Here is a 10,936-nt window from a genome sequence, read left to right as displayed (position 1 = left end):
ACAGTGTGCTGCCTGCCCTATTCTTAATTTATGCATATATTGTATGTATCTATATGTGTGTGTGTAAAGTATTAGTATAAGTGTGAAAATGAGTGATTTTATTTTATTGTTATTTGGACCATACTATCAATTGTGTCTAGGGCTTCAAGCATGCTAGGCAAGTGTTTTACTGCTGAGATATATCTCTATATCTGCTTTAAATTTTTTTTTTTTATTTTGAGGCAGAGTTTTGCTAAGTCACCCTTATCATCTTCCTGCCTTGGCTTCCAGAGAACCTGGTTTTGCTAGCAGACCTTGGTATGTTATTGCATTTTTATAATAAGTACATATATGTATGCATGACACCTAAGTGTGACATGTATACAAAAGTAGTTGTAATTGCATTGGAGATATTTGCTACTTGATAATTAAATATAAAATATACATGTTACCTTGGCAATTTTCATCGAAATTTTGTTAAACATATGTAGGTTATAAAAATATATTAGGAGGATAGGTATATAAACACTTAAATATGCTGAATTTTGCAACTCATTCCATTTATTTATTGTTTTGGCATGCACACAGTTCGTGGGGTGTGGTGTGTGCATGTGTGCTGGGGTGTGTATGTATAGTGTTGAAGCATACATGTTTGCACATGCATGTGGAGGCCAGAGGATAACGTTACATGTCCACTTCTACTGCTATTCTGTACTGCTTCCTTGAGAAGAAGTCTGTCATTGAACCTGAAGCTGTTTGTTCTTTTCTGTCAGACTTGGTTGATCAGCAAACCCCAGAGATTCTCCCCCCAACAGGACTAAAGTTACAGATGTGTGTGACCACATCTAGCTTTTAAAAAATATTTTATTTTTATTTATGAGAGAGAGAAAGACAGAATGGGCATGCCAGGGCCTCCAACCACTGCAAACGAACTCCAGACACATGTGCCACCTTGCACATGTGGCTTACGTGGATCCTGGAGAATTGAACCTGGGTCCTTTGGCTTTCTAGGCAAGTGGCTTAACTGCTAAGCCATTTCTTCAGTCTTTTTTTTTTTAATTTAAATATTTAAGAACATTTTATTTTATTTAAGAGAGAGAGAGAAAGAAGCAGATATATACAGAAAATGGGTGCTTCAAGGGCCTCTAGGCACTTCAAACAATGGCCACCATGTGCTTATGTGGATACTAGGTGATTGAACCTGGGTTTGTAGGCAAGCAGCTTAACTGCTAAGCCATCTCTTCAGCCCCACATTTGGCTCTTTACATGGATGCTGGGAATTTAACTCCGGCCTCCTGCTTGCATGGCAAACACTTTTACTCCCTGAGCATCTCTTCAGCTTTAACTCATTTCTTTTAAGCCTAGTACTCTTATTGTGTTGCAGTGCTTGGAAAAGGAGGTCAAGCCATGCTGAGAAGGGTGAGATCATAATGATGATACCTGAGTGTGCTTATGTGGAGTTTGCTATGCCAGGTAAATACTGTCTCAGGTGCTCAGTTGTCACAACCCTATAAAGTTGTTACAGTGGAACCAAACGGAGACACAGAGAAATTATCTTTCTGAAACCATGAGGAGAGCCAGGATGGGACTCTAAGCAACATGGTTTAATTTACCTGAGTAATTCATGGGCCATGCAATGCAACCATCCCTCCTGGTACCATGGTGCTAAAAGGCCAGAGTGGAAGGAGTTCCATGACTGCCCTCCCGCTTGCTCAAGCTGCAAGACAATCTGAGAATTTAGGATGTTCAAGGACAATGTGTCAGCCGGGTGTGGTGGCATATTCCTACAATCCTAGCACTCAGGAGGCTGAAGCAGGAGAATTGTGACTTCCAGGTCAGTCTGGCAAGACCCTGTTTGAAAAATATAGCATGTCAACACTACAAATGCTGTCACCTCCGCCCCCCACCCACCACCTCAGATTTGAGTATAGAAGACCCCGTCATTCTTTCACTTGTCCTGGTTGTGGCAGGACCTTCAACAGTGAAGATGTTGATTCAAATTTAGAAAGACCAGGGTAGAGGCTTTCAGTAAGGAGCCAAGCAGAATTCTGTCATCAGCACTAATCAACATTATTCTTGTCAGTAGCAACCCAGACTGGCAGAGGCATTTTTTTTCTCTTATGAATTCAGGTCTGCCTCAAAGTCCTAAATGATGCATAACATTCTGCAGCCAGGCCGTCAGGCATAAATACAGTGCTCCTAGGCAAGTGAGGCGCCTTGAACCTCATTCACCTCATGGAGTGGAGAGGACCCACCTGAACCAAGGGCCTTATTTCTACTTTTTTTTTTTTTTTTTTTGCAAGGGCAGAGCAAACACATTGCTTAAAAGGCTTTCATAGCCCCTACTGTGAATAGAATTTCTGTGACTCTAACTCTTGTGGGGGCAGACCATACAAAGCACCATTTTCCTCCACACTTCTGCTCTTCCAGGTTGCTGAGGAGACTTAACACAAGCAGTGGGTGGATCTGTAAACTGAACTGAAAGAGCTTAAAGAGTTTTCCCCATATTAATCATGTGATGGTCCTCATCATTGAATTATTTTGTATTCCAACCAATGTGGGTGTTTGAGCTGTCAACTTTGGGGGGATTATAGTTAATGGGAATTGGTGAAAGCAGAATGAGAAGGCTAATGAAACAAACAGAAATTGGCACATGATGCTCTAGTATTGTTTGCCAGTTTGGTGCCTGCTACAGATTGGTTATGTGCCCTGTCCTCAGAATGTCCTTTGTGGAAGCCTTGCCTCCTGCTCTATTTGGAGAGGGACCTGAGGGAGATGGTTAAATTAGCGAGGTCATGAGGTGGACATGTGGTAAAGAGCTGGGTGTCGGTTTAAGAAGAGACACCAGGACTGTTTACCTTTTATGTCACATTTTGTACGCACTAACAGTGGGAAGGAAGGAACTCTCACTAATGCAAGCCTCCGGGCACTGTGCTTTTGGACTTACAGTTTCTAAAAATGTGAGAAATAAATTCTTATTTACTCAATCCTAACCATGCCATTTGGGGGCAGGGGCAGTGCAAACTGAATGAGATAGTGCTTTGATCATCAAGCTATACTTCTGCCTTTTTTTTTTTAAACCAATACTCTCCTGACTAGGCAAAGAATGCTTTATTTTCCGATGAACCAATTTAAAGACCAATCCTGTGTTCAACTTATTTGACTCAGGGTAGACTTTAAGTAGCCATTATGGCATGAATTCCTGACCCTGACCCCACTCTATGTATATTTTCCCTCCATAAAAGTACACTATCTTTTTGCTTGCATATTGCCTTAAGTATCTCCTTGTATCTAATGCCTTTATTTAATTTGATTTTAATTATTTGAATTTTATTAATCTCCTGTGGAATTGACACTACTATTATCTTCATTATATAGATTACCAAAAAAAAAAAAAAAAAAAAACAAAAAACTGGATGATGGGGCAATTAAAGGTCTAGGACAACTTCACATTGTTAGTGTGACTTCAGCCAAAGCAGGCTAGTTCTAAAATTCACGATTCTAATCTCTACACAGTATTTTCAAGACAGTATCAATAGCAAATACAGTGTATGGATTCTCTGGCTATAATAGGATCAAGCAGTAGGTTTACTAAATCATCGTGTAACCTCAGTTTCTGTACTTTATGAAACTGTAGCTCAAACCACCTTTCATGGATTTTAAATAACACAAAACCCCACTTTGAGGGCTGGAGAGACGGCTTAGCAGTTAAGCACTTGCCTGTGAAGCCTAAGGACCCCAGTTTGAGGCTCGATTCCCCAGGATCCATGTTAGCCAGATACACAAGGGGCTGCACGCGTCTGGAGTTCGTTTGCAGTGGCTGGAGGCCCTGGCATGCCCGTTCTCTCTCTCCCTCTTTCTCTCTCTGTTGCTCTCAAATAAGTAAATAAAAATAAAAATAATTTTTAAAAACACACTTTGAAATTTATGGTGATGTAGGGAATTCTCCAGCATTTCTACTTCCAAACCATTGTATTCATCAACAGAAATCTGTACTCAACAATAAAGATTCTCTTTCACTTGAAAAATTCAGCTTGTTGTGGTTAATTTTTTAATGCTTCAGATTCAGCTTCAATTACTCATGAAAAATTACAAATCATATAGACCTAATATTAAAATGATCCAGTAAGACAGCATGTAATTTTTCATTTAAAATAGCATAAGTTGAGTTTAGAGTACTACTATCAGTATTTTAATCCTTTGCTCCAAATTTTCATTTTGCTAAAGTCTTTTTTAAAAAAATATATTTTATTTACTAAGTTATTTGAGAGAAAGAAAGAGAGAGAGAGAGAGAGAGGAGAATGGATGTACCAGGCCATCCAGCCATTGCAAACGAACTCCAGATGCATGCGCCACCTTGTGCATCTGGCTTACGTGAGTCCTGGAGAACTGAACCCAGATCCTATGGCTTTGCAGGCAAATGTCTTAACTGCTAAGCAATCTCTGCAGCTCAAAAGTAAAGTCTTTATGATTAGAGTTGACCATAGAGATCTTGAAATGTTCAACCAATCAAGGCCTTTTGGGGATGGAGATATGGCTCAGTGGTCAAAAACATTTGCTTGCAAAGCCTCCTGGTCTGGGTTTGATTGCCCTGTATTCATGTAAAGCCAGATGCATAAAGTGGCACATGCATCTGGCATTTGTTTGTAGTGGCTAGAGGCCCTGGTGTACCCATTCTTTCTGTCCTTTCCTCTCTCACCCCACTCTTTCTCTGTGCTTGCAAATAAATAAATAAGGATATTTAAAAAACATTTTATCTATTTATTTTAAAGCAAGAGAGGAAAGGAGGCAGACAGAGATAGATAGATAGATAGATAGATAGAGAGAGAGAGAGAGAGAGAGATCCAGAGAGCATGGGCATGCCAAGGCCACTAGCCACTTCAAATAATCTCCAGACACATGCACCAAAACATGTACCACCTGTGCACCCAGCTTCATGTGGGTACTAGGGAATTGAATCTAGGTCCTTTTGGCTTTGCTGGTAAGTGCCTTAACCACTTAGCCATTTTCCCAGCCCCATAGAGATATTTTTTAGGGTTGGAGAGATGGCTTGGCAGTTAAGACACTTGTCTGAAAAGCCAAGGGACCCAGGTTCAATTCCCCAGGACCCACATAAGGTAGATGCACAATGTGGCTCATGCAACTGGAGTTTGTTTGCAGCAGCTGGAGGCCCTGCTGTGCCCATTCTTTCTGTGTGTCTTTCACTCTTTCCCCCTCTCTCAAATAAATAAATAAATAAAATAAAGATATTTTTAAGAGAAATTTAGATAATTATTATATAAACTTGTATGACAATAGATATATGGAGAGCCACCTCAAGCAAGAACTAGGAATATACCTCCAAGCTTGTCAAGGATTTTCCCTTTAATGGGCAAAACTGCATATCGACAGCCTGAAATCTTTTTATTTATTTATTTATTTATTTATTTATTTATTTATTTATTTATTTATTTATTTTTTGAGGTAAGGTCTCACTCTAGCTGAGGTGAACCTGGAATTCACTCTGTAGCCTCAGAGTGGCCTCAAACTCATGACAATCTTCCTACCTCTGCCTCCTGAGTGCTGGGATTAAAGGTGTGTGCCACCATGCCAGGGTATAATGTCTGTATTTATTTTTTTAAATTTATTTTTATTTATTTATTTATTTGACAGAGAAAGAGGGAGAGAGAGAGAGAGAAAGAGAGAGAGAGAGAGAGAGAGAGAGAGAGAGAGAGAGAGAGAGAGAGAGAGAGAAAATGGGTGTGAGAGAGAATGGGTGTGACAGGGCCTCCAGCCACTGCAAATGAACTCCAGATGCTTTCGCCCCCTTGTGCATCTGCCTAACGTGGGTCCTAGGGAATTGAATCTGGGTCCTTTGGCTTTGCAGGCAAACACCTTAATAGCTAAGACATCCCTCCAGCCCTTGAAATCTTAAGTTAATTGTAAAGTTGAAGTAACAGGAAAGAATGCTGTGAAGTGGTCAGCCCCCCATCCCCCCTCAAAAAAAAAACCAAAACAGAGAACTAAATGGGGCGTGGTGGTACACGCCTTTAATCTCAGCACTCAGGGAGGCAGAGGTAGGAGGATTACCATGAGTTCAAGGCCACCCTGAGACTACATAGTGAATTCCAGATCAGCCTGAGCTAGAGTGAGACCCTGCCTCGAAAAACAAAAAACAGAAAAAAAACAAAACAGACAGACAAACAAACAAACAAAAAAACAAAAGCAAAAACAAAACAGAAAACTGTTATTGACAGGAAAGTAACAACTAAATATTGAGATGTAACTAAATTAGATCATCATAGTCAATCATCCTTTAAAATAAAAGGAAGTGGGCTGGTTAGATGATCAGGGGCAAAAGGACTTGCCACTTTAGAATGGGAGCCCCTTGGGCTCAAGATAGCCAAGTTTGACTCCACAGAACCCACATAAAAGCCTGGGCATGGCCACACACATCTGTAATACCTGTCTGGCCAATCCCTGGAATGTATCTACTGAAAATAGCTCTGGATTGAGGCAGAAAACCTGTCACAAGGAATGTGGATGTGGGATCAGAACAAGACACCTTGTTCTCCTCTGGTCTCCCTGTGTATGTGCAAGGGGTGTGCACATCTACATACAAGTACATACATCACACACACACTGCACCACACCCACACTGCACACACACATACACACACACTGCACCACACCCATGACCCCCGCCCCAGAAACAAAACAAAAAAAATGCAACAAAAATTATTTGGCTCCTTTTAAAGTTATTAAAGTTCCTTGGATTAGATCCCAAATAGACAACTTTGATACCATTCAATTCTTTACCAAATAGTTTTTATTCCACTATTTTTTGTTTGTTTGCTTTTTGTTTTTCGAGGTAGGGTCTCACTCTAGCTCAGGCTGACCTGGAATTCACTATGTAGTTTCAGGGTGGCCTTGAACTCATGGCGATCCTCCTACCTCTGCCTCCTGAGTACTGGGATTAAAGGCATGTGCCACCACACCCGGCTTTCACTTCTTAACTTAAAATATTTTATGTGTAACAGCTTTTCTCCTTAGAAGATCTGTCTATTGATAATAGTGGGGCATTAAAGTCTCCTATTATAATATTGCAATTTATATTTGTTTTATTATCTAATAAATTTTGTTGTATAAAATTAAGTGTCCTTGTGTTGGTGCATATGTTAATAATTATAATATTTTCTTCTTGAATTGTTCCTTTAAAGAGTATGAAGTTGTCTTCCTTATCTTTTGATTACTTTTGTATTAAAGCCTATTTTATCAGAAATCAGTACAACCACTCCAGTTTGTTTCTTGTTTCCATTTGTTTGGAATATATTTTTCCATCTTTTCACCCTAAAATGGTGTTTATCTTTAATTGTAAGGTAGATTTCTTATAGATAGCAAATGGGTGAAACCAGCTTCCTGATCTAGCCTGTTAACCTGTATCTTTTGATTAGAGAGTTGATACCATTTTTCTTCAGAGTTATAATTGTGAAGTGTGATTTAATCCCTGTCACACTGAAGGTTTTGTGGAGTTTTGTGTTTTACTGTCTTTGCATGCTTTCATGTCCATTCTAGTTTTGGTTGCTTCTTCTTTTTATATATATATATATATATATATATATATTGTGGTTTTTCATTTATTTCAGTTATGTACACAGTGTGTATAAAGCAATGTTGGTACCATAGTTAGCCTTCTCTCTGTCCTCCCCCCTTCATTGGGAAATGTGGGTTGTGCATTGTGGAGTTAGCCATCAGTTATGGGGAGGAGGCAATGTCTTTGTGTATAATGTCCCAACATGTGGCTCTAACAATCTTTCCACCCCTTCTATGGATTTCCCTGAGCCATATTGGATTCGTTTTAGGTCTACTTCAGTGATGAGATCTTAGGAATCTCTGTGTCTCTGGGTATATGGTTTTGTAGGAGTCAATTATTCTCTGTGTCTATCTCCTTCTCCCTTGTGCTGGTACCAGGTTCACCAAGAAAGCAGCACTCTTGCTAATTTCCTCAATTACTCTTGGTTTCAGCTGGAGCCCTGGTGAGGTGCAATGGGCTGATTGTCTTCTCAGGATCTGTGTCCATCTTTCCTTCCCCGAGGAGGTTTGCTGGGGTTAGAAGGATGCCACCTTGACTGGAAGTCTCTGGTTGCTTCTTTTTCTCTCCTCATGTGCATGTTAGTTCCTCTCCTGCGTTGGAGTGTTCCATACAGTATTCTCTCTAGGGCTGGATTGGTGCTCATGCAATCATAAAGCTGGTTTATATTGTGAAAGGTTTTTCTTTCATCTATTATGAGGGATAATTCTGCTGGGTATAATAGTTTGGATTGGCAGCCATAGTCTTTTAGCTTTTGAAATACATTGTTCCAAAGTCCTCTAACTTTAAGAGTTTCCACTGAAAAATCTGAGATCATTCTTTTTTTGTTGTTGTTTTTGTTAATACTATGTTCTTTATTTAGATAAAGAAGCAGAAATCCAAAGACTTCAGGTAACTTCTCCATGGTAATGCTTCAAGAAAGGAAACCAAAATTTGAACCTGGAAGTTCAGCTTTGAAATACACAATTGCTCTACTTTATCATAAGTGGGAAGAGGATGGTGAGCCTGGGAATGCAATTACATGTACTTAACAAGTTGGGATAAATTTTCTCCTCCAACACTTTGAGGAAAAGGACAAAAACCACATTGAATATTAGAAAATGGTGTAGCAGCTTGAGTCATAGCTTCCCATGAATAATAGGCCCCCCACTAACCAGGTAGGGATGTGCTTGGTGATTTCATTCCAGTTCTGATATATTATAATTGAAATGTTCTCAGTATGCTGACTTTAGGGCTGGACCCCAGTATCCACTCTCAGTAACACCTCTTGTGTTTTACTGTCTTTGCATGCTTTCATGTCCATTCTAGTTTTGGTTGCTTCTTCTTTTTATATATATATATATATATAGGTGGAGACCCAAGTTATATGTTTAATTGTAATAAAACACTGGAGTCTAGTGGGCCCATACATTTAACACTATCACATTCAAACTACCACACAAAGTTTCCATTATAATGCTCTTCCTAATTTGTAAAAGATGTGTAAATCTAACCAAAGATCTATATTTACAGTTAGTTTTTTTTTTAATATGTTTATTTATTTATTTGTATGTGTGTGGGGGGGAGACCACCAGGGCCTCTAGCCACTACAAACAAACTTGAGACAGACACATGTGCTACTTTGTCCATAAGGCTAACGTGTGTACTGGGAAATTGAACCTTGGCCTTTAAGGCTTTGCAGGCAAGCACTTTAACTGTTAAGCCATCTCTCCAGTCCTATAGTTAGCGTTATCATATTAAATACATGCATATGAAATTTATAATAGTAAATGGTTGCGTTCCATGATAGGATGCATGAAGAATTACTGGACATCCTCCCCTTCTGTTAGTCAGGATTAGGAAGATGTGCATGTGATATATACTTTTGAGATGACATTCCTCATATTACCCCAAATCCCTTTTTTAAACTTTTTTGACAACTTCCATAATTATAGACAATAAACCATGATAATTACCTCTCCTCCCCCACTTTCCCCTTTATAAATCCACTCTCCTTCATGTCTCCTATCCCTCTTAATTATTCTCTCTTTTATTTTGATGTCATCATCTTTTTCTCTTATTATGAGAGTCCTGTGTAGGCAATACCAGGTATTGTGAGGTCATGGATATCCCAGCCATTTCTTGTCTGGAAGACTGCATTGTAAGCAGTCCTACCCTTACTTTGGCTCTTACATTCTTTCTGCCACCTTTTCCACAATGGATTCTGGAGAGTGTGATAGAGATGTCTTAATACTGAACACTTCTCTATCACTTCTTGTTGGGAGCTATGAACCAAACCTCGGTCATGTTGACAGAAACCGCCATATTGCACGTTAAGTTTCTATTAGCTCACCTAATGATCTATTACCAGAAATGAAGAAGCCGTTATGCCTGAGTGATAGCCTCTCATGGTGCTGCCGGTAATTGATGAAGAAACAAAGAAATTGCATTTAGCCAGTTACCCAGTGAGCTTTGGCCTGATTATGACTCCTTCCCCCTACAACCCTATAAAAAGCTATGTGTATAAATAAACTTCAAGACCTTGATAAATACCTAGCTTGGTCTCCTTCTTGTGTCTGTTTGCCTCCCCCCATTCAGGTTAGCTTCTCCTTAAGTCCTTGTTCAACTCCCTGCTGTCCGGGGCAACTTCTTATCATTATGGTACCTTTTGAGTCATCTTCAAGGTCACCATCACCTGAAAAGAGAAGCTTCTCTAACCTAAAAGTGAAAATAGCATAAATATATGAGTATGAATGTTAAGAGAAATACATAGTGGGAAGTTTGGTGAGAATTATATATACAGTTAGCCAGATACCAGCAGACATTACACCTCTAGGACTCATGACCTCCCCTGTCATAGGTTTTCAGTTTCAAGTATGTATTCTCTCTCATGGAGTGGGCTTCCCGTCCACTTAGTGAGTGGTTGGTTTCCCCCATAATAGACATGCCACTGTTGCATCCATTGGCTCATTTGGGCTGTCTGGTCAAACTTAAGGCTTGTAGTGTTCACTGTTGTGACATCATATCCAATGATGACATCTCACTCCCTTAGGACTGCATACAGAATAGTTTTTTTCAGCTTTCTGTCAGCTGGTCTATAGGCAGGAGGTTTTCAGCTCAGCTCCAGAATGATTTCTCAGTAACCTTGCAGCCCAAGCATGTGGAGTCTTCAGCAATATGGTCTTACCATCTATTCCTGGTGGGAAATTAAGATCCTTGGTAATGCCCTGTAAAGTTTTGGGGGCATCAGGGACCTCCCTGGCCAATAACTCAATGGAAGGTATCTCATCCTTGGAACTGAAATTTTTCTAGTAATAATATATGGCTTCTGGGTGCACTATTGTCTCAGAAAGTAGGTTCCAAATCCCATCTTGAAAGGTGCATAGTACTATACCTTAGACCCTGATA

The sequence above is a fragment of the Jaculus jaculus genome, chromosome 2, assembly GCF_020740685.1.
Source record: "Jaculus jaculus isolate mJacJac1 chromosome 2, mJacJac1.mat.Y.cur, whole genome shotgun sequence".
Taxonomy (NCBI): domain Eukaryota; kingdom Metazoa; phylum Chordata; class Mammalia; order Rodentia; family Dipodidae; genus Jaculus; species Jaculus jaculus.
Note: the sequence above shows the minus strand (reverse complement) of the source record.